Here is a 27,908-nt window from a genome sequence, read left to right as displayed (position 1 = left end):
CAGAGCAATAATCCCCAATCAGAGCAATAACCCCAATCAGAGCAATAATCCTCAATCAGAGCAATAATCCCAATCAGAGCAATAACCCTAATCAGAGAAAAAATCCCAATCAGAGCAATAATTCCCAGACCATTAACCCCCAATCAGAGAAATAATGCCAATCAGAGCAATAATCCCCAATCAGAGCAATAATCCCAATCAGAGCAATAATCCCCAATCAGAGCAATAATCCCCAATCAGAGCAATAATTTCCAATCAAAGCAATAACACCCAATCAGAGCAAAAATCCCAATCAGAGCATTAATCCCCAATCAGAGCAATAATCCCAATCAGAGCAATAATCCCTAACCAGAGCAATAACCCCAATCAGAGCAATAATCCCAATCAGAGCAATAATCCCCAATTAGAGCAATAACCCCCAATCAGAGCAATAATCCGAATCAGAGAAATAACCCCCCAATCAGAGCAAAAATCCCCAATCAGAGCAATAATCCCCAATCAGAGCAATCGCCCCCAATCACAGCAATAACCCCCAATAAGAGCAATAGCCCCCAATCAGAGCAAGAATCCCCAATCAGAGCAATAGCCCCCAATCAGATCAATACTCCCCAATCAGATAATTATGCACCAATCAGAGCAATAGCCCCCAATCAGAGCAATAATCCCCAATCAGAGCAATAATCCCCAATCAGAGCTATAGCCCCCAATCAGAGCAATAATCCCCAATCAGAGCAATAACCCCCAATCAGAGCAATAATCCGAATCAGAGAAATAACCCCCAATCAGAGCAATAATCCCCAATCAGAGCAATCGCCCCCAATCACAGCAATAACCCCCAATCAGAGAATTATGCACCAATCAGAGCAATAGCCCCCAATCAGAGCAATAATCCCCAATCAGAGCAATAATCCCCAATCAGAGCTATAGCCCCCAATCAGAGCAATAATCCCCAATCAGAGCAATAATCCCCAATCAAAGCAATAACCCCCAATAAGAGCAATAGCCCCCAATCAGAGCAAGAATCCCCAATCAGAGCAATAATTCCCAATCAGAGCAATAGCCCCCAATCAGAGCAATACTCCCCAAACAGAGAATTATTCACCAATCAGAGCAATAGCCCCCAATCAGAGCAATAATCCCCAATCAGAGCAATAATCCCCAATCAGAGCTATAGCCCCCAATCAGAGCAATAACCCCCAATCAGAGCAATAACCCCCAATCAGAGCAATAATCCCCAATCAGAGCAATCGCCCGCAATCAGAGCAATAGCCCCCAATCAGAGCAATAATCCTCAATCAGAGTAATAACCCCCAATCAGAGCAATAATCCACCATTCAGAGCAATCATCCCCAATCAGAGCAATAACCCCCATTCAGAGCATTAATCTCCAATCAGAGTAACAACCCCCAATCAGAGCAATAACCCCCAAACAGAGCAATAACCCCCAATCAGAGCAATAATCCCCAAATCAGAGCAAAAACCCCAATCAGAGCAATAACCCCCAATCAGAGCAATAATCCCCAATCAGAGCAATAATCCGCAATCAGAGCAATAATCCCCAATCAGAGCAATAATCCCCAATCAGAGCAATAACCGCCAATCAGAAAATTAATCCCTAATCAGAGCAATATTCCGCAATCAGAGCAATAATCCCCAATCAGAGCAATAGCCCCCAATCAGAGCAATAGCCCCCAATCCGAGCAAAAATCCCCAATCAGAGCAATAACCCCCAATCAGAGCAACAGCCCCCAATCACAGCAATAACCCCCAATAAGAGCAATAGCCCCCAATCAGAGCAAGAATCCCCAATCAGAGCAATAATTCCCAATCAGAGCAATAGCCCCCAATCAGAGCAATAATCCCCAATCAGAGCAATAATCCCCAATCAGAGCAATCGCCCGCAATCAGAGCAATAACCCCCAATCAGAGCAATAACCCCCAATCAGAGCAATAGCCCCCAATCAGAGCAATAATCCCCAATCAGAGCAATAATCCCCAATCAAAGCAATAATCCCCAATCAGAGCAATAGCCCCCGATCAGAGCAATAATCCCCAATCAGAGCAATAGCCCCCAATCAGAGCAATAATCCCCAATCAGAGCAATAGCCCCCAATCAGAGCAATAATCCCCAAGCAGAGCAATAATCCCCAAGCAGTGCAATAGCCCCCAATCAGAGAAATAGCCCCCAATCTGAGCAATAATCCCCAATCAGAGCAATAGCCCCCAATCAGAACAATAATCCCCAATCTGAGCAATAATCCCCAATCAGAGCAATAATCCCCAAGCAGAGCATTAATCCCCAAGCAGTGCAATAGCCCCCAATCAGAGAAATAGCCCCCAATCTGAGCAATAATCCCCAATCAGAGCAATAATTCCCAATCAGAGCAATAGCCCCCAATCAGAGCAATAATCCCCAATCACAGCAATAATCCCCAATCAGAGCTATAGCCCCCAATCAGAGCAATAATCCCCAATCAGAGCAATAACCCCCAATCAGAGCAATAACCCCCAATCAGAGCAATAATCCCCAATCAGAGCAATCGCCCGCAATCCGAGCAATAACCCCCAATCAGAGCAATAATCCCCAATCAGAGCAATCGCCCGCAATCAGAGCAATAACCCCCAATCAGAGCAATAGCCCCCAATCAGATCAATAATCCCCAATCAGAGCAATAATCCCCAATCAAAGCAATAATCCCCAATCAGAGCAATAGCCCCCAAGCAGAGCAATAATCCCCAATCAGAGCAATAGCCCCCAATCAGAGCAATAATCCCCAATCAAAGCAATAGCCCCCAATCAGAGCAATAATCCCCAAGCAGAGCAATAATCCCCAAGCAGTGCAATAGCCCCCAATCAGAGAAATAGCCCCCAATCTGAGCAATAATCCCCAATCAGAGCAATAGCCCCCAATCAGAACAATAATCCCCAATCAGAGCAATAGCCCCCAATCAGAGCAATAATCCCCAAGCAGAGCAATAATCCCCAATCAGAGCAATAGCCCCCAATCAGAGCAATAATCCCCAATCAGAGCAATAGCCCCCAATCAGAGCAATAATCCCCAATCAGAGCAATAGCCCCCAATCAGAGCAATAATCCCCAAGCAGAGCAATAATCCCCAAGCAGTGCAATAGCCCCCAATCAGAGAAATAGCCCCCAATCTGAGCAATAATCCCCAATCAGAGCAATAGCCCCCAATCAGAGCAATAGCCCCCAATCAGAGCAATAATCCCCAATCAGAGCAATAGCCCCCAATAAGAGCAATAATCCCCAAGCAGAGCAATAATCCCCAAGCAGTGCAATAGCCCCCAATCAGAGAAATAGCCCCCAATCTGAGCAATAATCCCCAATCAGAGCAATAGCCCCCAATCAGAGCAATAATCCCCAAGCAGAGCAATAATCCCCAAGCAGTGCAATAGCCCCCAATCAGAGAAATAGCCCCCAATCTGAGCAATAATCCCCAATCAGAGCAATAATCCCCAATCAGAGCAATAACCCCCAATCAGAGCAATAATCCCCAATCAGAGCAATAGCCCCCAATCAGAACAATAATCCCCAATCTGAGCAATAATCCCATATCAGAGCAATAATCCCCAAGCAGAGCAATAATCCCCAAGCAATGCAATAGCCCCCAATCAGAGAAATAATCCCCAATCAGAGCAATAATTCCCAATCAGAGCAATAGCCCCCAATCAGAGCAATAATCCCCAATCACAGCAATAATCCCCAATCAGAACTATAGCCCCCAATCAGAGCAATAATCCCCAATCAGAGCAATAACCCCCAATCAGAGCAATAATCCCCAATCAGAGCAATAATCCCCAATCAGAGCAATCGCACGCAATCAGAGCAATATCCCCCAATCAGAGCAATAACCCCCAATCAGAGCAATAGCCCCCAATCAGAGCAATAATCCCCAATCAGAGCAATAATCCCCAATCAAAGCAATAATCCCCAATCAGAGCAATAGCCCCCAATCAGAGCAATAGCCCCCAATCAGAGCAATAATCCCCAATCAGAGCAATAGCCCCCAATCCGAGCAATAATCCCCAATCAGAGCAATAGCCCCCAATCAGAGCAATAATCCCCAATCAGAGCAATAGCCCCCAATCAGAGCAATAATCCCCAAGCAGAGCAATAATCCCCAAGCAGTGCAATAGCCCCCAATCAGAGAAATAGCCCCCAATCTGAGCAATAATCCCCAATCAGAGCAATAGCCCCCAATCAGAACAATAATCCCCAATCTGAGCAATAATCCCCAATCAGAGCAATAATCCCCAATCAGAGCAATAACCCCCAATCAGAGCAATAATCCCCAATCAGAGCAATAGCCCCCAATCAGAGCAATAATCCCCAATCAGAGCAATAATCCCCAATCAAAGCAATAATCACCAATCAGAGCAATAGCCGCCAATCAGAGCAATAATGCCCAATCAGAGCAATAATCCCCAATGAGAGCAATAATCCCCAATCAGAGCGAGAGCCCCCAATCAGAGCAATAATCCCCAATCTGAGCAATAATCCCCAATCAGAGCAATAATCCCCAATCAGAGCAATAGCCCCCAATCAGAGCAATAATCCCCAATCAGAGCAATAACCACCAATCAGAGCAATAGCCACCAATCAGAGCAATAGCCACCAATCAGAGCAATAATCCCCAATCAGAGCAATAATCCCCAATCAGAGCAATAGCCCCCAATCAGAGCAATAATCCCCAATCAGAGCAATCGCCCGCAATCAGAGCAATAACCCCCAATCAGAGCAATAACCCCCAATCAGAGCAATAGCCCCCAATCAGAGCAATAATCCCCAATCAGAGCAATAATCCCCAATCAAAGCAATAATCCCTAATCAGAGCAATAGCCACCAATCAGAGCAATAGCCACCAATCAGAGCAATAATCCCCAATCTGAGCAATAATCGCCAATCAGAGCAATAATCCCCAATCAGAGCAATAGCCCCCAATCAGAGCAATAATCCCCAATCAGAGCAATCGCCCGCAATCAGAGCAATAACCCCCAAACAGAGCAATAACCCCCAATCAGAGCAATAGCCCCCAATCAGAGCAATCATCCCCAATCAGAGCAATAATCCCCAATCAAAGCAATAATCCCCAATCAGAGCAATAGCCCCCAATCAGAGCAATAATCCCCAATCAGAGCAATAGCCCCCAATCAGAGCAATAATCCCCAATCAGAGCAATAGCCCCCAATCAGAGCAATAATCCCCAAGCAGAGCAATAATCCCCAAGCAGAGCAATAGCCCCCAATCAGAGCAATAGCCCCCAATCAGAGCAATAATCCCCAATCTGAGCAATAATCCCCAATCAGAGCAATAGCCCCCAATCAGAGCAATAATCCCCAATCTGAGCAATAATCCCCAATCAGAGCAATAATCCCCAATCAGAGCAATAACCCCCAATCAGAGCAATAATCCCCAATCAGAGCAATTGCCCTGAATCAGAGCAATAATCCCCAATCTGAGCAATAATCCCCAATCAGAGCAATAATCCCCAATCTGGGCAATAATCCCCAATCAGAGCAATAATCCCCAATCAGAGCAATAATCCCCAATCAGAGCAAAAGCCCCCAATCAGAGCAATAATGCCCAATCAGAGCAATAATCCCCAATCAGAGCAATAATCCCCAATCAAAGCAATAATCACCTATCAGAGCAATAGCCCCCAATCAGAGCAATAATGCCCAATCAGAGCAATAATCCCCAATCAGAGCAATAATCCCCAATCAGAGCGAGAGCCCCCAATCAGAGCAATAATCCCCAATCTGAGCAATAATCCCCAATCAGAGCAATAATCCCCAATCAGAGCAATAGCCCCCAATCAGAGCAATAGCCACCAATCAGAGCAATAATCCCCAATCTGAGCAATAATCCCCAATCAGAGCAATAATCCCCAATCAGAGCAATAATCCCCAATCAAAGCAATAATCCCCAATCAGAGCAATAGCCCCCAATCAGAGCAATAATCCCCCAATCAGAGCAATAATCCCCAATCAGAGCAATAATCCCCAATCTGAGCAATAATCGCCAATCAGAGCAATAATCCCCAATCAGAGCAATAGCCCCCAATCAGAGCAATAATCCCCAATCAGAGCAATCGCCCGCAATCAGAGCAATAACCCCCAATCAGAGCAATAACCCCCAATCAGAGCAATAGCCCCCAATCAGAGCAATAATCCCCAATCAGAGCAATAATCCCCAATCAAAGCAATAATCCCCAATCAGAACAATAGCCCCCAATCAGAGCAATAATCCCCAATCAGAGCAATAGCCCCCAATCTGAGCAATAATCCCCAATCAGAGCAATAATCCCCAATCAGAGCAATAATCCCCAATCAAAGCAATAATCCCCAATCAGAGCAATAGCCCCCAATCAGAGCAATAATCCCCCAATCAGAGCAATAATCCCCAATCAGAGCAATAATCCCCAATCTGAGCAATAATCGCCAATCAGAGCAATAATCCCCAATCAGAGCAATAGCCCCCAATCAGAGCAATAATCCCCAATCAGAGCAATCGCCCGCAATCAGAGCAATAGCCCCCAATCAGAGAAATAGCCCCCAATCTGAGCAATAATCCCCAATCAGAGCAATAGCCCCCAATCAGAACAATAATCCCCAATCAGAGCAATAGCCCCCAATCAGAGCAATAATCCCCAAGCAGAGCAATAATCCCCAATCAGAGCAATAGCCCCCAATCAGAGCAATAATCCCCAATCAGAGCAATAGCCCCCAATCAGAGCAATAATCCCCAATCAGAGCAATAGCCCCCAATCAGAGCAATAATCCCCAAGCAGAGCAATAATCCCCAAGCAGTGCAATAGCCCCCAATCAGAGAAATAGCCCCCAATCTGAGCAATAATCCCCAATCAGAGCAATAGCCCCCAATCAGAGCAATAGCCCCCAATCAGAGCAATAATCCCCAATCAGAGCAATAGCCCCCAATAAGAGCAATAATCCCCAAGCAGAGCAATAATCCCCAAGCAGTGCAATAGCCCCCAATCAGAGAAATAGCCCCCAATCTGAGCAATAATCCCCAATCAGAGCAATAGCCCCCAATCAGAGCAATAATCCCCAAGCAGAGCAATAATCCCCAAGCAGTGCAATAGCCCCCAATCAGAGAAATAGCCCCCAATCTGAGCAATAATCCCCAATCAGAGCAATAATCCCCAATCAGAGCAATAACCCCCAATCAGAGCAATAATCCCCAATCAGAGCAATAGCCCCCAATCAGAACAATAATCCCCAATCTGAGCAATAATCCCATATCAGAGCAATAATCCCCAAGCAGAGCAATAATCCCCAAGCAATGCAATAGCCCCCAATCAGAGAAATAATCCCCAATCAGAGCAATAATTCCCAATCAGAGCAATAGCCCCCAATCAGAGCAATAATCCCCAATCACAGCAATAATCCCCAATCAGAACTATAGCCCCCAATCAGAGCAATAATCCCCAATCAGAGCAATAACCCCCAATCAGAGCAATAATCCCCAATCAGAGCAATAATCCCCAATCAGAGCAATCGCACGCAATCAGAGCAATATCCCCCAATCAGAGCAATAACCCCCAATCAGAGCAATAGCCCCCAATCAGAGCAATAATCCCCAATCAGAGCAATAATCCCCAATCAAAGCAATAATCCCCAATCAGAGCAATAGCCCCCAATCAGAGCAATAGCCCCCAATCAGAGCAATAATCCCCAATCAGAGCAATAGCCCCCAATCCGAGCAATAATCCCCAATCAGAGCAATAGCCCCCAATCAGAGCAATAATCCCCAATCAGAGCAATAGCCCCCAATCAGAGCAATAATCCCCAAGCAGAGCAATAATCCCCAAGCAGTGCAATAGCCCCCAATCAGAGAAATAGCCCCCAATCTGAGCAATAATCCCCAATCAGAGCAATAGCCCCCAATCAGAACAATAATCCCCAATCTGAGCAATAATCCCCAATCAGAGCAATAATCCCCAATCAGAGCAATAACCCCCAATCAGAGCAATAATCCCCAATCAGAGCAATAGCCCCCAATCAGAGCAATAATCCCCAATCAGAGCAATAATCCCCAATCAAAGCAATAATCACCAATCAGAGCAATAGCCGCCAATCAGAGCAATAATGCCCAATCAGAGCAATAATCCCCAATGAGAGCAATAATCCCCAATCAGAGCGAGAGCCCCCAATCAGAGCAATAATCCCCAATCTGAGCAATAATCCCCAATCAGAGCAATAATCCCCAATCAGAGCAATAGCCCCCAATCAGAGCAATAATCCCCAATCAGAGCAATAACCACCAATCAGAGCAATAGCCACCAATCAGAGCAATAGCCACCAATCAGAGCAATAATCCCCAATCAGAGCAATAATCCCCAATCAGAGCAATAGCCCCCAATCAGAGCAATAATCCCCAATCAGAGCAATCGCCCGCAATCAGAGCAATAACCCCCAATCAGAGCAATAACCCCCAATCAGAGCAATAGCCCCCAATCAGAGCAATAATCCCCAATCAGAGCAATAATCCCCAATCAAAGCAATAATCCCTAATCAGAGCAATAGCCACCAATCAGAGCAATAGCCACCAATCAGAGCAATAATCCCCAATCTGAGCAATAATCGCCAATCAGAGCAATAATCCCCAATCAGAGCAATAGCCCCCAATCAGAGCAATAATCCCCAATCAGAGCAATCGCCCGCAATCAGAGCAATAACCCCCAAACAGAGCAATAACCCCCAATCAGAGCAATAGCCCCCAATCAGAGCAATCATCCCCAATCAGAGCAATAATCCCCAATCAAAGCAATAATCCCCAATCAGAGCAATAGCCCCCAATCAGAGCAATAATCCCCAATCAGAGCAATAGCCCCCAATCAGAGCAATAATCCCCAATCAGAGCAATAGCCCCCAATCAGAGCAATAATCCCCAAGCAGAGCAATAATCCCCAAGCAGAGCAATAGCCCCCAATCAGAGCAATAGCCCCCAATCAGAGCAATAATCCCCAATCTGAGCAATAATCCCCAATCAGAGCAATAGCCCCCAATCAGAGCAATAATCCCCAATCTGAGCAATAATCCCCAATCAGAGCAATAATCCCCAATCAGAGCAATAACCCCCAATCAGAGCAATAATCCCCAATCAGAGCAATTGCCCTGAATCAGAGCAATAATCCCCAATCTGAGCAATAATCCCCAATCAGAGCAATAATCCCCAATCTGGGCAATAATCCCCAATCAGAGCAATAATCCCCAATCAGAGCAATAATCCCCAATCAGAGCAAAAGCCCCCAATCAGAGCAATAATGCCCAATCAGAGCAATAATCCCCAATCAGAGCAATAATCCCCAATCAAAGCAATAATCACCTATCAGAGCAATAGCCCCCAATCAGAGCAATAATGCCCAATCAGAGCAATAATCCCCAATCAGAGCAATAATCCCCAATCAGAGCGAGAGCCCCCAATCAGAGCAATAATCCCCAATCTGAGCAATAATCCCCAATCAGAGCAATAATCCCCAATCAGAGCAATAGCCCCCAATCAGAGCAATAGCCACCAATCAGAGCAATAATCCCCAATCTGAGCAATAATCCCCAATCAGAGCAATAATCCCCAATCAGAGCAATAATCCCCAATCAAAGCAATAATCCCCAATCAGAGCAATAGCCCCCAATCAGAGCAATAATCCCCCAATCAGAGCAATAATCCCCAATCAGAGCAATAATCCCCAATCTGAGCAATAATCGCCAATCAGAGCAATAATCCCCAATCAGAGCAATAGCCCCCAATCAGAGCAATAATCCCCAATCAGAGCAATCGCCCGCAATCAGAGCAATAACCCCCAATCAGAGCAATAACCCCCAATCAGAGCAATAGCCCCCAATCAGAGCAATAATCCCCAATCAGAGCAATAATCCCCAATCAAAGCAATAATCCCCAATCAGAACAATAGCCCCCAATCAGAGCAATAATCCCCAATCAGAGCAATAGCCCCCAATCAGAGCAATAATCCCCAATCAGAGCAATAGCCCCCAATCAGAGCAATAATCCCCAAGCAGAGCAATAATCCCCAAGCAGAGCAATAGCCCCCAATCAGAGCAATAGCCCCCAATCAGAGCAATAATCCCCAATCTGAGCAATAATCCCCAATCAGAGCAATAGCCCCCAATCAGAGCAATAATCCCCAATCTGAGCAATAATCCCCAATCAGAGCAATAATCCCCAATCAGAGCAATAACCCCCAATCAGAGCAATAATCCCCAATCAGAGCAATTGCCCTGAATCAGAGCAATAATCCCCAATCTGAGCAATAATCCCCAATCAGAGCAATAATCCCCAATCTGGGCAATAATCCCCAATCAGAGCAATAATCCCCAATCAGAGCAATAATCCCCAATCAGAGCAAAAGCCCCCAATCAGAGCAATAATGCCCAATCAGAGCAATAATCCCCAATCAGAGCAATAATCCCCAATCAAAGCAATAATCACCTATCAGAGCAATAGCCCCCAATCAGAGCAATAATGCCCAATCAGAGCAATAATCCCCAATCAGAGCAATAATCCCCAATCAGAGCGAGAGACCCCAATCAGAGCAATAATCCCCAATCTGAGCAATAATCCCCAATCAGAGCAATAATCCCCAATCAGAGCAATATTCCCCAATCAGAGCAAGAGCCCCCAATCAGAGCAATAGCCCCCAATCAGAGCAATAATCACCAATCAGAGCAATAGCCCCCAATCAGAGCAATAATCCCCAATCAGAGCAAAAATCCCCAATCAGAGCAATAGCCGCCAATCAGAGCAACAATCCCCAATCAGAGCAATAATCCCCAATCAGAGCAATAATTCCCAATCAGAGCAATAGCCCCCAATCAGAGCAATAATCCCCAATCAGAGCAATAATCCCCAATCAGAGCAATAATTCCCAATCAGAGCAATTGCCCCGAATCAGAGCAACAATCCGCAATCTGAGCAATAATCCCCAATCAGAGCAATAATCCCCAATCAGAGCAATAGCCCCCAATCAGAGCAATAATCACCAATCAGAGCAATAGCCCCCAATCAGAGCAAAAATCCCCAATCAGAGCAACAGTCCCCAATCAGAGCAACAATCCCCAATCAGTGCAATAATTCCCAATCAGAGCAATAGCCCCCAATCAGAGCAATAATCCCCAATCAGAGCAATAGCCCCCAATCAGAGCAATAATCCCCAATCAGAGCAATAATCCCCAATCAGAGCAATAATCACCAATCAGAGCAATAGCCCCCAATCAGAGCATTAATCCCCAATCAGAGCAATAATCCCCAATCAGAGCAATCGCCCCCAATCAGAGCAATAACCCCCAATCAGAGCAATAACCCCCAATCAGAGCAATAATCCCCAATCAGAGCAATAATCCGCAATCAGAGCAATAGCCCCCAATCAGAGCAATAGCCCCCAATCAGAGCAATAATCACCAATCAGAGCAATAGCCCCCAATCAGAGCAATAATCCCCAATCAGAGCAATAATCCCCAATCACAATAGCCGCCAATCAGAGCAAAAATCCCCAATCAGAGCAACAATCCCCAATCAGAGCAATAATCCCCAATCAGAGCAATAATTCCCAATCAGAGCAATAGCCCCCAATCAGAGCAATAATCCCCAATCAGAGCAATAATCCCCAATCAGAGCAATAATTCCCAATCAGAGCAATTGCCCCGAATCAGAGCAATAATTCCCAATCAGAGCAATTGCCCCGAATCAGAGCATTAATCCGCAATCTGAGCAATAATCCCCAATCAGAGCAATAATCCCCAATCAGAGCAACAGCCCCCAATCAGAGCAATAGCCCCCAATTAGAGCAATAATCATCAATCAGAGCAATAGCCCCCAATCAGAGCAATAATCCCCAATCAGAGCAATAATCCCCAATCAGAGCAATAGCCCCCAATCAGAGCAAAAATCCCCAATCAGAGCAACAATCCCCAATCAGAGCAACAATCCCCAATCAGAGCAATAATCCCCAATGAGAGCAATAATTCCCAATCGGAGCAATAGCCCCCAATCAGAGCAATAATCCCCAATCAGAGCAATAGCCCCCAATCAGAGCAATAATCCCCAATCAGAACAATAGCCCCCAATCAGAGCAATAATCCCCAATCTGAGCAATAATCCCCAATCAGAGCAATAATCCCCAATCAGAGCAATAACCCCCAATCAGAGCAATAATCCCCAATCAGAGCAATTGCCCTGAATCAGAGCAATAATCCCCAATCTGAGCAATAATCCCCAATCAGAGCAATAATCCCCAATCTGGGCAATAATCCCCAATCAGAGCAATAATCCCCAATCAGAGCAATAATCCCCAATCAGAGCAAAAGCCCCCAATCAGAGCAATAATGCCCAATCAGAGCAATAATCCCCAATCAGAGCAATAATCCCCAATCAAAGCAATAATCACCTATCAGAGCAATAGCCCCCAATCAGAGCAATAATGCCCAATCAGAGCAATAATCCCCAATCAGAGCAATAATCCCCAATCAGAGCGAGAGCCCCAATCAGAGCAATAATCCCCAATCTGAGCAATAATCCCCAATCAGAGCAATAATCCCCAATCAGAGCAAGAGCCCCCAATCAGAGCAATAGCCCCCAATCAGAGCAATAATCACCAATCAGAGCAATAGCCCCCAATCAGAGCAATAATCCCCAATCAGAGCAAAAATCCCCAATCAGAGCAATAGCCGCCAATCAGAGCAACAATCCCCAATCAGAGCAATAATCCCCAATCAGAGCAATAATTCCCAATCAGAGCAATAGCCCCCAATCAGAGCAATAATCCCCAATCAGAGCAATAATTCCCAATCAGAGCAATAATCCCCAATCAGAGCAATAATTCCCAATCAGAGCAATAGCCCCCAATCAGAGCAATAATCCCCAATCAGAGCAATAATCCCCAATCAGAGCAATAATTCCCAATCAGAGCAATTGCCCCGAATCAGAGCAACAATCCGCAATCTGAGCAATAATCCCCAATCAGAGCAATAATCCCCAATCAGAGCAATAGCCCCCAATCAGAGCAATAATCACCAATCAGAGCAATAGCCCCCAATCAGAGCAAAAATCCCCAATCAGAGCAACAGTCCCCAATCAGAACAACAATCCCCAATCAGTGCAATAATTCCCAATCAGAGCAATAGCCCCCAATCAGAGCAATAATCCCCAATCAGAGCAATAGCCCCCAATCAGAGCAATAATCCCCAATCAGAGCAATAATCCCCAATCAGAGCAATAATCACCAATCAGAGCAATAGCCCCCAATCAGAGCATTAATCCCCAATCAGAGCAATAATCCCCAATCAGAGCAATCGCCCCCAATCAGAGCAATAACCCCCAATCAGAGCAATAACCCCCAATCAGAGCAATAATCCCCAATCAGAGCAATAATCCGCAATCAGAGCAATAGCCCCCAATCAGAGCAATAGCCCCCAATCAGAGCAATAATCACCAATCAGAGCAATAGCCCCCAATCAGAGCAATAATCCCCAATCAGAGCAATAATCCCCAATCACAATAGCCGCCAATCAGAGCAAAAATCCCCAATCAGAGCAACAATCCCCAATCAGAGCAATAATCCCCAATCAGAGCAATAATTCCCAATCAGAGCAATAGCCCCCAATCAGAGCAATAATCCCCAATCAGAGCAATAATCCCCAATCAGAGCAATAATTCCCAATCAGAGCAATTGCCCCGAATCAGAGCAATAATTCCCAATCAGAGCAATTGCCCCGAATCAGAGCATTAATCCGCAATCTGAGCAATAATCCCCAATCAGAGCAATAATCCCCAATCAGAGCAACAGCCCCCAATCAGAGCAATAGCCCCCAATCAGAGCAATAATCATCAATCAGACCAATAGCCCCCAATCAGAGCAATAATCCCCAATCAGAGCAATAATCCCCAATCAGAGCAATAGCCCCCAATCAGAGCAAAAATCCCCAATCAGAGCAACAATCCCCAATCAGAGCAACAATCCCCAATCAGAGCAATAATCCCCAATGAGAGCAATAATTCCCAATCGGAGCAATAGCCCCCAATCAGAGCAATAATCCCCAATCAGAGCAATAGCCCCCAATCAGAGCAATAATCCCCAATCAGAACAATAGCCCCCAATCAGAGCAATAATCCCCAATCTGAGCAATAATCCCCAATCAGAGCAATAATCCCCAATCAGAGCAATAACCCCCAATCAGAGCAATAATCCCCAATCAGAGCAATTGCCCTGAATCAGAGCAATAATCCCCAATCTGAGCAATAATCCCCAATCAGAGCAATAATCCCCAATCTGGGCAATAATCCCCAATCAGAGCAATAATCCCCAATCAGAGCAATAATCCCCAATCAGAGCAAAAGCCCCCAATCAGAGCAATAATGCCCAATCAGAGCAATAATCCCCAATCAGAGCAATAATCCCCAATCAAAGCAATAGCCCCCAATCAGAGCAATAATGCCCAATCAGAGCAATAATCCCCAATCAGAGCGAGAGACCCCAATCAGAGCAATAATCCCCAATCAGAGCAATAATCCCCAATCTGAGCAATAATCCCCAATCAGAGCAATAATCCCCAATCAGAGCAAGAGCCCCCAATCAGAGCAATAGCCCCCAATCAGAGCAATAATCACCAATCAGAGCAATAGCCCCCAATCAGAGCAATAATCCCCAATCAGAGCAAAAATCCCCAATCAGAGCAATAGCCGCCAATCAGAGCAACAATCCCCAATCAGAGCAATAATCCCCAATCAGAGCAATAATTCCCAATCAGAGCAATAGCCCCCAATCAGAGCAATAATCCCCAATCAGAGCAATAATCCCCAATCAGAGCAATAATTCCCAATCAGAGCAATTGCCCCGAATCAGAGCAACAATCCGCAATCTGAGAAATAATCCCCAATCAGAGCAATAATCCCCAATCAGAGCAATAGCCCCCAATCAGAGCAATAATCACCAATCAGAGCAATAGCCCCCAATCAGAGCAAAAATCCCCAATCAGAGCAACAGTCCCCAATCAGAGCAACAATCCCCAATCAGTGCAATAATTCCCAATCAGAGCAATAGCCCCCAATCAGAGCAATAATCCCCAATCAGAGCAATAGCCCCCAATCAGAGCAATAATACCCAATCAGAGCAATAATCCCCAATCAGAGCAATAATCACCAATCAGAGCAATAGCCCCCAATCAGAGCATTAATCCCCAATCAGAGCAATAATCCCCAATCAGAGCAATCGCCCCCAATCAGAGCAATAACCCCCAATCAGAGCAATAACCCCCAATCAGAGCAATAATCCCCAATCAGAGCAATAATCCGCAATCAGAGCAATAGCCCCCAATCAGAGCAATAGCCCCCAATCAGAGCAATAATCACCAATCAGAGCAATAGCCCCCAATCAGAGCAATAATCCCCAATCAGAGCAATAATCCCCAATCACAATAGCCGCCAATCAGAGCAAAAATCCCCAATCAGAGCAACAATCCCCAATCAGAGCAATAATCCCCAATCAGTGCAATAATTCCCAATCAGAGCAATAGCCCCCAATCAGAGCAATAATCCCCAATCAGAGCAATAATCCCCAATCAGAGCAATAATTCCCAATCAGAGCAATTGCCCCGAATCAGAGCAATAATTCCCAATCAGAGCAATTGCCCCGAATCAGAGCATTAATCCGCAATCTGAGCAATAATCCCCAATCAGAGCAATAATCCCCAATCAGAGCAACAGCCCCGAATCAGAGCAATAGCCCCCAATCAGAGCAATAATCATCAATCAGAGCAATAGCCCCCAATCAGAGCAATAATCCCCAATCAGAGCAATAATCCCCAATCAGAGCAATAGCCCCCAATCAGAGCAAAAATCCCCAATCAGAGCAACAATCCCCAATCAGAGCAACAATCCCCAATCAGAGCAATAATCCCCAATGAGAGCAATAATTCCCAATCGGAGCAATAGCCCCCAATCAGAGCAATAATCCCCAATCAGAGCAATAGCCCCCAATCAGAGCAATAATCCCCAATCAGAGCAATAATTCCCAATCAGAGCAATAATCACCAATCAGAGCAATAGCCCCCAATCAGAGCATTAATCCCCAATCAGAGCAATCGCCCCCAATCAGAGCAATAACCCCCAATCAGAGCAATAACCCCCATTCAGAGCAATAATCCGCAAACAGAGCAATAGCCCCCAATCAGAGCAATAATCCCCAATCAGAGCAATAATCCCCAATCAGAGCAATAGCCCCCAATCAGAGCAATAATCCCCAATCAGAGCAATAATCCCCAATCAGAGCAATAATCCCCAATCAGAGCAATAGCCCCCAATCAGAGCAATAATCCCCAATCAGAGCAATAATCCCCACTCAGAGAAATAATCCCCAATCAGAGCAATAGCCCCCAATCAGGGCAATAATCCCCAATCAGAGCAATAGCCCGCAATCAGAGCGATAATCCCCAATCAGAGCGATAATCCCCAATCAGAGCAATAATCCCAAATCAGAGCAATCGCCCCCAATCAGAGCAATAATCCCCAATCAGAGCAATAGCCCCCAATCAGAGCAATAATCCCCAATCAGAGCAATAATCCCCAATCAAAGCAATAATCCCCCAATCAGAGCAATAACCCCCAATCAGAGCAATCATCCCCATTCAGGTCAATAGCCCCCAATCAGAGCAATAATCCCCAAGCAGAGCAATAATCCCCAATCAGAGCAATAGCCCCCAATCAGAGCAATAATCCACAATCAGAGCAAAAATCCCCAATCAGAGCTATAGCCCCCAATCAGAGCAAGAATCCCCAATCAGAGCAACAATCCCCAATCAGAGCAATAATCCCCAATGAGAGCAATAATTCCCCATCGGAGCAATAGCCCCCAATCAGAGCAATAATCCCCAATCAGAGCAATAGCCCCCAATCAGAGCAATAATCCCCAATCAGAGCAATAATTCCCAATCAGAGCAATAATCACCAATCAGAGCAATAGCCCCCAATCAGAGCATTAATCCCCAATCAGAGCAATCGCCCCCAATCAGAGCAATAACCCCCAATCAGAGCAATAACCCCCATTCAGAGCAATAATCCGCAAACAGAGCAATAGCCCCCAATCAGAGCAATAATCCCCAATCAGTGCAATAATCCCCAATCAGAGCAATAGCCCCCAATCAGAGCAATAATCCCCAATCAGAGCAATAATCCCCAATCAGAGCAATAGCCCCCAATCAGAGCAATAATCCCCAATCAGAGCAATAATCCCCACTCAGAGAAATAATCCCCAATCAGAGCAATAGCCCCCAATCAGGGCAATAATCCCCAATCAGAGCAATAGCCCGCAATCAGAGCGATAATCCCCAATCAGAGCGATAATCCCCAATCAGAGCAATAATCCCAAATCAGAGCAATCGCCCCCAATCAGAGCAATAATCCCCAATCAGAGCAATAGCCCACAATCAGAGCAATAATCCCCAATCAGAGCAATAATACCCAATCAAAGCAATAATCCCCAATCAGAGCAATAACCCCCAATCAGAGCAATCATCCCCATTCAGGTCAATAGCCCCCAATCAGAGCAATAATCCCCAAGCAGAGCAATAATCCCCAATCAGAGCAATAGCCCCCAATCAGAGCAATAATCCACAATCAGAGCAAAAATCCCCAATCAGAGCTATAGCCCCCAATCAGAGCAATGATCCCCAATCAGAGCAATAACCCCCAATCAGAGCAATAATCCCCAATCAGAGCAATAGCCCCCAATCAGAGCAATAATCCCCAATCAGAGCAATAATCCCCAATCAAAGCAATAATCCCCAATCAGAGCAATAGCCCCCAATCAGAGCAATAATCCCCAATCAGAGCAATAATCCCCAATAAGAGCAATAATCCCCAATCAAAGCAATAATCCCCAATCAGAGGAATAGCCCCCAATCAGAGCAATAATCCCCAATCAGAGCAATAATGCCCAATCAGAGCAATAGCCCCCAATCAGAGCAATAGCCACCAATCAGAGCAATAGCTCCCAATCAGAGCACTAATCCCCAATCAGAGCAATAATTCCCAATCAGAGCAATTGCCCCGAATCAGAGCAATAATCCGCAATCTGAGCAATAATCCCCAATCAGAGCAATAATCCCCAATCAGAGCAATAGCCCCCAATCAGAGCAATAGCCCCCAATCAGAGCAATAATCACCAAGCAGAGCAATAGCCCCCAATCAGAGCAATAATCCCCAATCAAAGCAAAAATCCCCAATCAGAGCAATAGCCGCCAATCAGAGCAACAATCCCCAATCAGAGCAATAATCCCCAATCAGAGCAATAATTCCCAATCAGAGCAATAGCCCCCAATCAGAGCAATAATCCCCAATCAGAGCAATAATCCCCAATCAGAGCAATAATTCCCAATCAGAGCAATTGCCCCGAATCAGAGCAACAATCCGCAATCTGAGCAATAATCCCCAATCAGAGCAATAATCCCCAATCAGAGCAATAGCCCCCAATCAGAGCAATAATCATCAATCAGAGCAATAGCCCCCAATCAGAGCAATAATCCCCAATCAGAGCAATAATCCCCAATCAGAGCAATAGCCCCCAATCAGAGCAAAAATCCCCAATCAGAGCAACAATCCCCAATCAGAGCAACAATCCCAATCAGAGCAATAATTCCCAATCAGATCAATAGCCCCCAATCAGAGCAATAATCCCCAATCAGAGCAATAGCCCCCAATCAGAGCAATAATCCCCAATCAGAGCAATAATCCCCAATCAGAGCAATAATCACCAATCAGAGCAATAGCCCCCAATCAGAGCATTAATCCCCAATCAGAGCAATAATCCCCAATCAGAGCAATCGCCCCCAATCAGAGCAATAACCCCCAATCAGAGCAATAACCCCCAATCAGAGCAATAATCCCCAATCAGAGCAATAATCCGCAATCAGAGCAATAGCCCCCAATCAGAGCAATAATCCCCAATCAGAGCAATAATCCCCAATCAGAGCAATAGCCCCCAATCAGAGCAATAATCCCCAATCAGAGCAATAATCCCCAATCAGAGCAATAACCCCCAATCAGAGCAATAATCCCCAATCACAGCAATAATCCCCAATCAGAGCAATAGCCCCAATCAGAGCAATAATCCCCAATCAGGGCAATAATCCCCAATCAGAGCAATAGCCCCCAATCAGTGCGATAATCCCCAATCAGAGCGATCGCCCCCAATCAGAGCAATAACCCCCAATCAGAGCAATAACCCCCAATCAGATCAATTGCCCCCGAATCAGAGCATTAATCCGCAATCTGAGCAATAATCCCCAATCAAGCAATAATCCCCAATCAGAGCAACAGCCCCCAATCAGAGCAATAGCCCCCAATCAGAGCAATAATCACCAATCAGAGCAATAGCCCCCCAATCAGAGCAATAATCCCCAATCAGAGCACTAATCCCCAATCAGAGCAATAGCCCCCAATCAGAGAAAAAATCCCCAATCAGAGCAACAATCCCCAATCAGAGCAACAATCCCCAATCAGAGCAATAATCCCCAATCAGATCAATAATTCCCAATCGGAGCAATAGCCCCCAATCAGAGCAATAATCCCCAATCAGAGCAATAGCCCCCAATCAGAGCAATAATCCCCAATCAGAGCAATAATCCCCAATCAGAGCAATAATCACCAATCAGAGCAATAGCCCCCAATCAGAGCATTAATCCCCAATCAGAGCAATCGCCCCCAATCAGAGCAATAACCCCCAATCAGAGCAATAACCCCCATTCAGAGCAATAATCCGCAAACAGAGCAATAGCCCCCAATCAGAGCAATAATCCCCAATCAGAGCAATAATCCCCAATCAGAGCAATAGCCCCCAATCAGAGCAATAATCCCCAATCAGAGCAATAATCCCCAATCAGAGCAATAATCCCCAATCAGAGCAATAGCCCCCAATCAGAGCAATAATCCCCAATCAGAGCAATAATCCCCACTCAGAGCAATAATCCCCAATCAGAGCAATAGCCCCCAATCAGGGCAATAATCCCCAATCAGAGCAGTAGCTCGCAATCAGAGCGATAATCCCCAATCAGAGTGATAATCCCCAATCAGAGCAATAATCCCAAATCAGAGCAATCGCCCCCAATCAGAGCAATAATCCCCAATCAGAGCAATAGCCCCCAATCAGAGCAATAATCCCCAATCAGAGCAATAATCCCCAATCAAAGCAATAATCCCCAATCAGAGCAATAACCCCCAATCAGAGCAATCATCCCATTCAGGTCAATAGCCCCCAATCAGAGAAATAATCCCCAAGCAGAGCAATAATCCCCAATCAGAGCAATAGCCCCCAATCAGAGCAATAATCCACAATCAGAGCAAAAATCCCCAATCAGAGCTATAGCCCCCAATCAGAGCAATGATCCCCAATCAGAGCAATAACCCCCAATCAGAGCAATAATCCCCAATCAGAGCAATAGCCCCCAATCAGAGCAATAATCCCCAATCAGAGCAATAATCCCCAATCAAAGCAATAATCCCCAATCAGAGCAATAGCCCCCAATCAGAGCAATAGCCACCAATCAGAGCAATAGCTCCCAATCAGAGCAATAATCCCCAATCAGAGCAATAATTCCCAATCAGAGCAATTGCCCCGAATCAGAGCAATAATCCGCAATCTGAGCAATAATCCCCAATCAGAGCAATAAAACCCAATCAGAGCAATAGCTCCCAATCAGAGCAATAGCCCCCAATCAGAGCAATAATCACCAATCAGAGCAATAGCCCCCAATCAGAGCAATAATCCCCAATCTGAGCAAAAATCCCCAATCAGAGCAATAGCCGCCAATCAGAGCAACAATCCCCAATCAGAGCAATAATCCCCAATCAGAGCAATAATTCCTAATCAGAGCAATAGCCCCCAATCAGAGCAATAATCCCCAATCAGAGCAATAATCCCCAATCAGAGCAATAATTCCCAATCAGAGCAATTGCCCCGAATCAGAGCAACAATCCGCAATCTGAGCAATAATCCCCAATCAGAGCAATAATCCCCAATCAGAGCAATAGCCCCCAATCAGAGCAATAATCATCAATCAGAGCAATAGCCCCCAATCAGAGCAATAATCCCCAATCAGAGCAATAATCCCCAATCAGAGCAATAGCCCCCAATCAGAGCAAAAATCCCCAATCAGAGCAACAATCCCCAATCAGAGCAACAATCCCCAATCAGAGCAATAATTCCCAATCAGAGCAATAGCCCCCAATCAGAGCAATAATCCCCAATCAGAGCAATAGCCCCCAATCAGAGCAATAGCCCCCAATCAGAGCAATAATCCCCAATCAGAGCAATAATCCCCAATCAGAGCAATAATCACCAATCAGAGCAATAGCCCCCAATCAGAGCATTAATCCCCAATCAGAGCAATAATCCCCAATCAGAGCAATCGCCCCCAATCAGAGCAATAACCCCCAATCAGAGCAATAACCCCCAATCAGAGCAATAATCCCCAATCAGAGCAATAATCCGCAATCAGAGCAATAGCCCCCAATCAGAGCAATAATCCCCAATCAGAGCAATAATCCCCAATCAGAGCAATAGCCCCCAATCAGAGCAATAATCCCCAATCAGAGCAATAATCCCCAATCAGAGCAATAACCCCCAATCAGAGCAATAATCCCTTATCACAGCAATAATCCCCAATCAGAGCAATAGCCCCAATCAGAGCAATAATCCCCAATCAGGGCAATAATCCCCAATCAGAGCAATAGCCCCCAATCAGTGCGATAATCCCCAATCAGAGCGATCGCCCCCAATCAGAGCAATAACCCCCAATCAGAGCAATAACCCCCAATCAGAGCAATAGCCCCCAATCAGAGCAATAATCCCCAATCAGAGCAATAATCCCCAATCAAAGCAATCATCCCCATTCAGGTCAATAGCCCCCAATCAGAGCAATAATCCCCAAGCAGAGCAATAATCCCCAATCAGAGCAATAGCCCCCAATCAGAGCAATGATCCCCAATCAGAGCAATAACCCCCAATCAGAGCAATAATCCCCAATCAGAGCAATAATCCCCAATCAGAGCAATAGCCCCCAATCAGAGCAATAATCCACAATCAGAGCAAAAATCCCCAATCAGAGCTATAGCCCCCAATCAGAGCAATGATCCCCAATCAGAGCAATAACCCCCAATCAGAGCAATAATCCCCAAGCAGAGCAATAATCCCCAATCAGAGCAATAGCCCCCAATCAGAGCAATAATCCACAATCAGAGCTATAGCCCCCAATCAGAGCAATGATCCCCAATCAGAGCAATAACCCCCAATCAGAGCAATAATCCCCAATCAGAGCAATAGCCCCCAATCAGAGCAATAATCCCCAATCAGAGCAATAATCCCCAATCAAAGCAATAATCCCCAATCAGAGCAATAGCCCCCAATCAGAGCAATAATCCCCAATCAGAGCAATAATGCCCAATCAGAGCAATAATCCCCAATAAGAGCAATAATCCCCAATCAGAGCAATAATCCCCAATAAGAGCAATAATCCCCAATCAGAGCGAGAGCCCCCAATCAGAGCAAGAATCCCCAATCAGAGCAATAATCCCCAATAAGAGCAATAATCCCCAATCAGAGCGAGAGCCCCCAATCAGAGCAATAATCCCCAATCAGAGCAATAATTCCCAATCAGAGCAATAGCCCCCAATCAGAGCAATAGCCACCAATCAGAGCAATAGCTCCCAATCAGAGCAATAATCCCCAATCAGAGCAATAATTCCCAATCAGAGCAATTGCCCCGAATCAGAGCAATAATCCGCAATCTGAGCAATAATCCCCAATCAGAGCAATAAAACCCAATCAGAGCAATAGCCCCCAATCAGAGCAATAGCCCCCAATCAGAGCAATAATCACCAATCAGAGCAATAGCCCCCAATCAGAGCAATAATCCCCAATCTGAGCAAAAATCCCCAATCAGAGCAATAGCCGCCAATCAGAGCAACAATCCCCAATCAGAGCAATAATCCCCAATCAGAGCAATAATTCCCAATCAGAGCAATAGCCCCCAATCAGAGCAATAATCCCCAATCAGAGCAATAATCCCCAATCAGAGCAATAATTCCCAATCAGAGCAATTGCCCCGAATCAGAGCAACAATCCGCAATCTGAGCAATAATCCCCAATCAGAGCAATAATCCCCAATCAGAGCAATAGCCCCCAATCAGAGCAATAATCATCAATCAGAGCAATAGCCCCCAATCAGAGCAATAATCCCCAATCAGAGCAATAATCCCCAATCAGAGCAATAGCCCTCAATCAGAGCAAAAATCCCCAATCAGAGCAACAATCCCCAATCAGAGCAACAATCCCCAATCACAGCAATAATTCCCAATCAGAGCAATAGCCCCCAATCAGAGCAATAATCCCCAATCAGAGCAATAGCCCCCAATCAGAGCAATAATCCCCAATCAGAGCAATAATCCCCAATCAGAGCAATAATCACCAATCAGAGCAATAGCCCCCAATCAGAGCATTAATCCCCAATCAGAGCAATAATCCCCAATCAGAGCAATCGCCCCCAATCAGAGCAATAACCCCCAATCAGAGCAATAACCCCCAATCAGAGCAATAATCCCCAATCAGAGCAATAATCCGCAATCAGAGCAATAGCCCCCAATCAGAGCAATAATCCCCAATCAGAGCAATAATCCCCAATCAGAGCAATAGCCCCCAATCAGAGCAATAATCCCCAATCAGAGCAATAATCCCCAATCAGAGCAATAACCCCCAATCAGAGCAATAATCCCTTATCACAGCAATAATCCCCAATCAGAGCAATAGCCCCAATCAGAGCAATAATCCCCAATCAGGGCAATAATCCCCAATCAGAGCAATAGCCCCCAATCAGTGCGATAATCCCCAATCAGAGCGATCGCCCCCAATCAGAGCAATAACCCCCAATCAGAGCAATAACCCCCAATCAGAGCAATAGCCCCCAATCAGAGCAATAATCCCCAATCAGAGCAATAATCCCCAATCAAAGCAATAATCCCCAATCAGAGCAATCGCCCCCAATCAGAGCAATAATCCCCAATCAGAGCAATAACCCCCAATCAGAGCAATCATCCACATTCAGGTCAATAGCCCCCAATCAGAGCAATAATCCCCAAGCAGAGCAATAATCCCCAATCAGAGCAATAGCCCCCAATCAGAGCAATATCCCCAATCAGAGCAAAAATCCCCAATCAGAGCAATCATCCCCATTCAGGTCAATAGCCCCCAATCAGAGCAATAATCCCCAAGCAGAGCAATAATCCCCAATCAGAGCAATAGCCCCCAATCAGAGCAATGATCCCCAATCAGAGCAATAACCCCCAATCAGAGCAATAATCCCCAATCAGAGCAATAGCCCCCAATCAGAGCAATAATCCCCAATCAGAGCAATAATCCACAATCAAAGCAATAATCCCCAATCAGAGCAATAGCCCCCAATCAGAGCAATAATGCCCAATCAGAGCAATAATCCCCAATCAGAGCAATAATCCCCAATCAGAGCAATAATCCCCAATCAGAGCAGTAGCCCCCAATCAGAGCAATAATCCCCAATCAGAGCAATAATCCCCAATCAAAGCAATAATCCCCAATTAGAGCAATAATCCCCAATCAGAGCGAGAGCCCCCAATCAGAGCAATAACCCCCAATCAGAGCAATAGCCCCCAATCAGAGCAATAATCCCCAATCAGAGCAATAATCCCCAATCAGAACAATAGCCCCCAATCAGAGCAATAGCCCCCAATCAGAGCAATAGCCACCAATCAGAACAATAGCTCCTGATCAGAGCTATAGCTCCCAATCAGAGCAATAATCCCCAATCAGAGCAATCATTCCCAATCAGAGCAATTGCCCCGAATCAGAGCAATAATCCGCAATCTGAGCAATAATCCCCAATCAGAGCAATAATCCCCAATCAGAGCAATAGCCCCCAATCAGAGCAATAATCCCCAATCAGAGCGATAATCCCCAATCAGAGCAATAATCCCCAATCAGAGCAATCGCCCCCAATCAGAGCAATAACCCCCAATCGGAGCAATAACCCCCAATCAGAGCAATGATCCACAATCAGAGCAATAGCCCCCAATCAGAGCAATAATCCCCAATCGGAGCAATAATCCCCAATCAAAGCAATAATCCCCAATCAGAGCAATAGCCCCGAATCAGAGCAATAATCCCCAATCAGAGCAATAACCCCCAATCAGAGCAATAATCCCGAATCAGAGCAATAACCCCCAATCAGAGCAATAATCCCTAATCAGAGCAATAGCCCCCAATCAGAGCAATAATCCCCAATCAGAGCAATAATCCCCAATCAAAGCAATAATCCCCAATCAGAGCAATAGCCCCCAATCAGAGCAATAATGCCCAATCAGAGCGAGAGCCCCCAATCAGAGCAATAACCCCCAATCAGAGCAATAACCCCCAATCAGAGCAATAATCCCCAATCAGAGCAATAACCCCCAATCAGAGCAATAATCCCTAATCAGAGCAATAGCCCCCAATCAGAGCAATAATCCCCAATCAGAGCAATAACCCCCAATCAGAGCAATAATCCCCAATCAGAGCAATAGCCCCCAATCAGAGCAAAAATCCCCAATCAGAGCAATAGCCACCAATCAGAGCAATAATCCCCAATCAGAGCAATAATCCCCAATCAGAGCAATAGCCCCCAATCAGAGCAATAATCCGCAATCTGAGCAATAGCCCCCAATCAGAGCAATAATCACCAATCAGAGCAATAGCCCCCAATCAGAGCAATAATCCCCAATCAGAGCAATAATCCCCAATCAGAGCAATAGCCCCCAATCAGAGCAAAAATCCCCAATTAAAGCAACTATCCCCAATCAGAGCAATAATCCCCAATCAGAGCAATAGCCCCCAATCAGAGCAATAATCCCCAATCAGAGCAATAATCCCCAATCAGAGCAATAATCCCCAGAGCAATAATCCCCAATCAGAGCAATAACCCCCAATCAGAGCAATAACCCCCAATCAGTGCAATAATCCCCAATCAGAGCAATAATCCCCAATCAGAGCAATCGCCCCCAATCAGAGCAATAATTCCCAATCAGAGCAATAACCCCCAATCAGAGCAATAACCCCCAATCAGTGCAATAATCCCCAATCAGAGCAATAACCCCCAATGAGAGCAATAATCCCCAGAGCAATAATCCCCAATCAGAACAATAATCCCCAATCAGAGCAATAATCCCCAATCAGAGCAATCGCCCCCAAAGAGCAATAATTCCCAATCAGAGCAATAACCCCCAATCAGAGCAATAACCCCCAATCAGTGCAATAATCCCCAATCAGAGCAATAACCCCCAATGAGAGCAATAATCCCCAGAGCAATAATCCCCAATCAGAACAATAATCCCCAATCAGAGCAATAATCCCCAATCAGAGCCATAGCCCCCAATCAGAGCAATAATCCCCAATCAGAGCAATAATCCCCAATCAGAGCAATAATCCCAAATACCAAATCGAGGACTAAATCTTCCGCCTATCAGAGACAATAACCACCATCTCCCTCCCCACCCCCGCACAACATGGACAATAACCCTCACCTCCCCTCCCCCATTATGGACAATAACCCCCACCTCCCCTCCCCCATTATGAACAATAATCCCCACCTTCCCCCCCCCCAACCACATTATGGACATTAACCCCCACCTCGCCTCCCCCATTATGGACAATAACCCCTACCTCCCCTCCCCCATTATGAACAATAATCCCCACCTTCCCCCCCCCTCCCCCATTATGGACCATAACCCCCACCTCCCCTCCCCACATTATGGACAATAACCCCCCACCCCCCCATATAGACAATAAACCCCTCCTCCCCCCCATTATGGTCAATAATCCTCACCTCCCCCCCCCCCATTTAGTTTAGAGATACAGCACTGAAACAGGTCCTTCGGCCCACCGAGTCTGTGCCGACCATCAACCACCCATTTATATTAATCCTCCACTAATCCCATATTCCTACCACATCCCCACCTGTCCCTATATTTCCCTACCACCTACTTATACTAAGGGCAATTTATAATGGCCAATTATATCAACCTGCAAGTCTTTGGCATGTGGGAGGAAACCGGAGCACCCGGAGGAAACCCACGCAGACACAGGGAGAACTTGCAAACTCCACACAGGCAGTACCCAGAATTGAACCTGGGTCGCTGGAGCTGTGAGGCTGCGGTGCTAACCACTGCGCCACTGTGACGCCCCATTATGGACAATAACCCCCACCCCCCCCGCACCCATTATAGATGATAACCCCCACCCCCCCCCCATTAAGGACAACAACCCCCCCACCCCCCATTATGGACAATAACCTCCCCCCACATTTTGGACAATAACTCCCCCCCCCATTATGGACAATAACCCCACCTCCCCCCCCATTATGGACAATAATCCCCCCCCCCCATTATGGGCAATAACCCCCCCCCCCCACCCTCCCCATTATGGACAATAACCCCCACCTCCCCCCCCATTATGGACAATACCCCCAGCTCCCCCCCTCCCCCCATTATGGACAATAACCCCCACCTCCCCCCCCCCCCCCATTATGGACAATAACCCCCACCTCCTTCCCCCCCATTATGGACAATAACCCCCCCTCATTATGGACAATAACCACCACCTCCCCCCCCCCAATTATGGACAATAACTCCCACCTCCCCCCAAACCATGTGCAGCAATAACCTGACCATCAGTATTATGCTCTGAGAGTGTGTATAAAACCAGTGGAAATCTGACACTGACAGAGGCAGTTCAACTGGTGGCCATTTAACAGGAGCATTTTCCAACATGAGGAGATATTAGGTGTGTGACCAAAAGCTT

At 45.9% G+C, this 27,908-nt stretch overlaps 1 protein-coding gene across 8 annotated transcripts in view; it reads right to left on the bottom strand.

Moving 5' to 3' along the window:
- The window catches only part of LOC137374301 (pleckstrin homology-like domain family B member 1), a 505,821-nt gene that overhangs the window by 20,566 nt on the left and 457,347 nt on the right, over positions 1-27,908 (bottom strand). The window lies entirely within an intron of this gene.

Source organism: Heterodontus francisci, chromosome 10 (genome assembly GCF_036365525.1).
Source record: "Heterodontus francisci isolate sHetFra1 chromosome 10, sHetFra1.hap1, whole genome shotgun sequence".
In the NCBI taxonomy this organism is placed as follows: domain Eukaryota; kingdom Metazoa; phylum Chordata; class Chondrichthyes; order Heterodontiformes; family Heterodontidae; genus Heterodontus; species Heterodontus francisci.
This window is presented reverse-complemented; position numbering and strand designations above follow the sequence as displayed.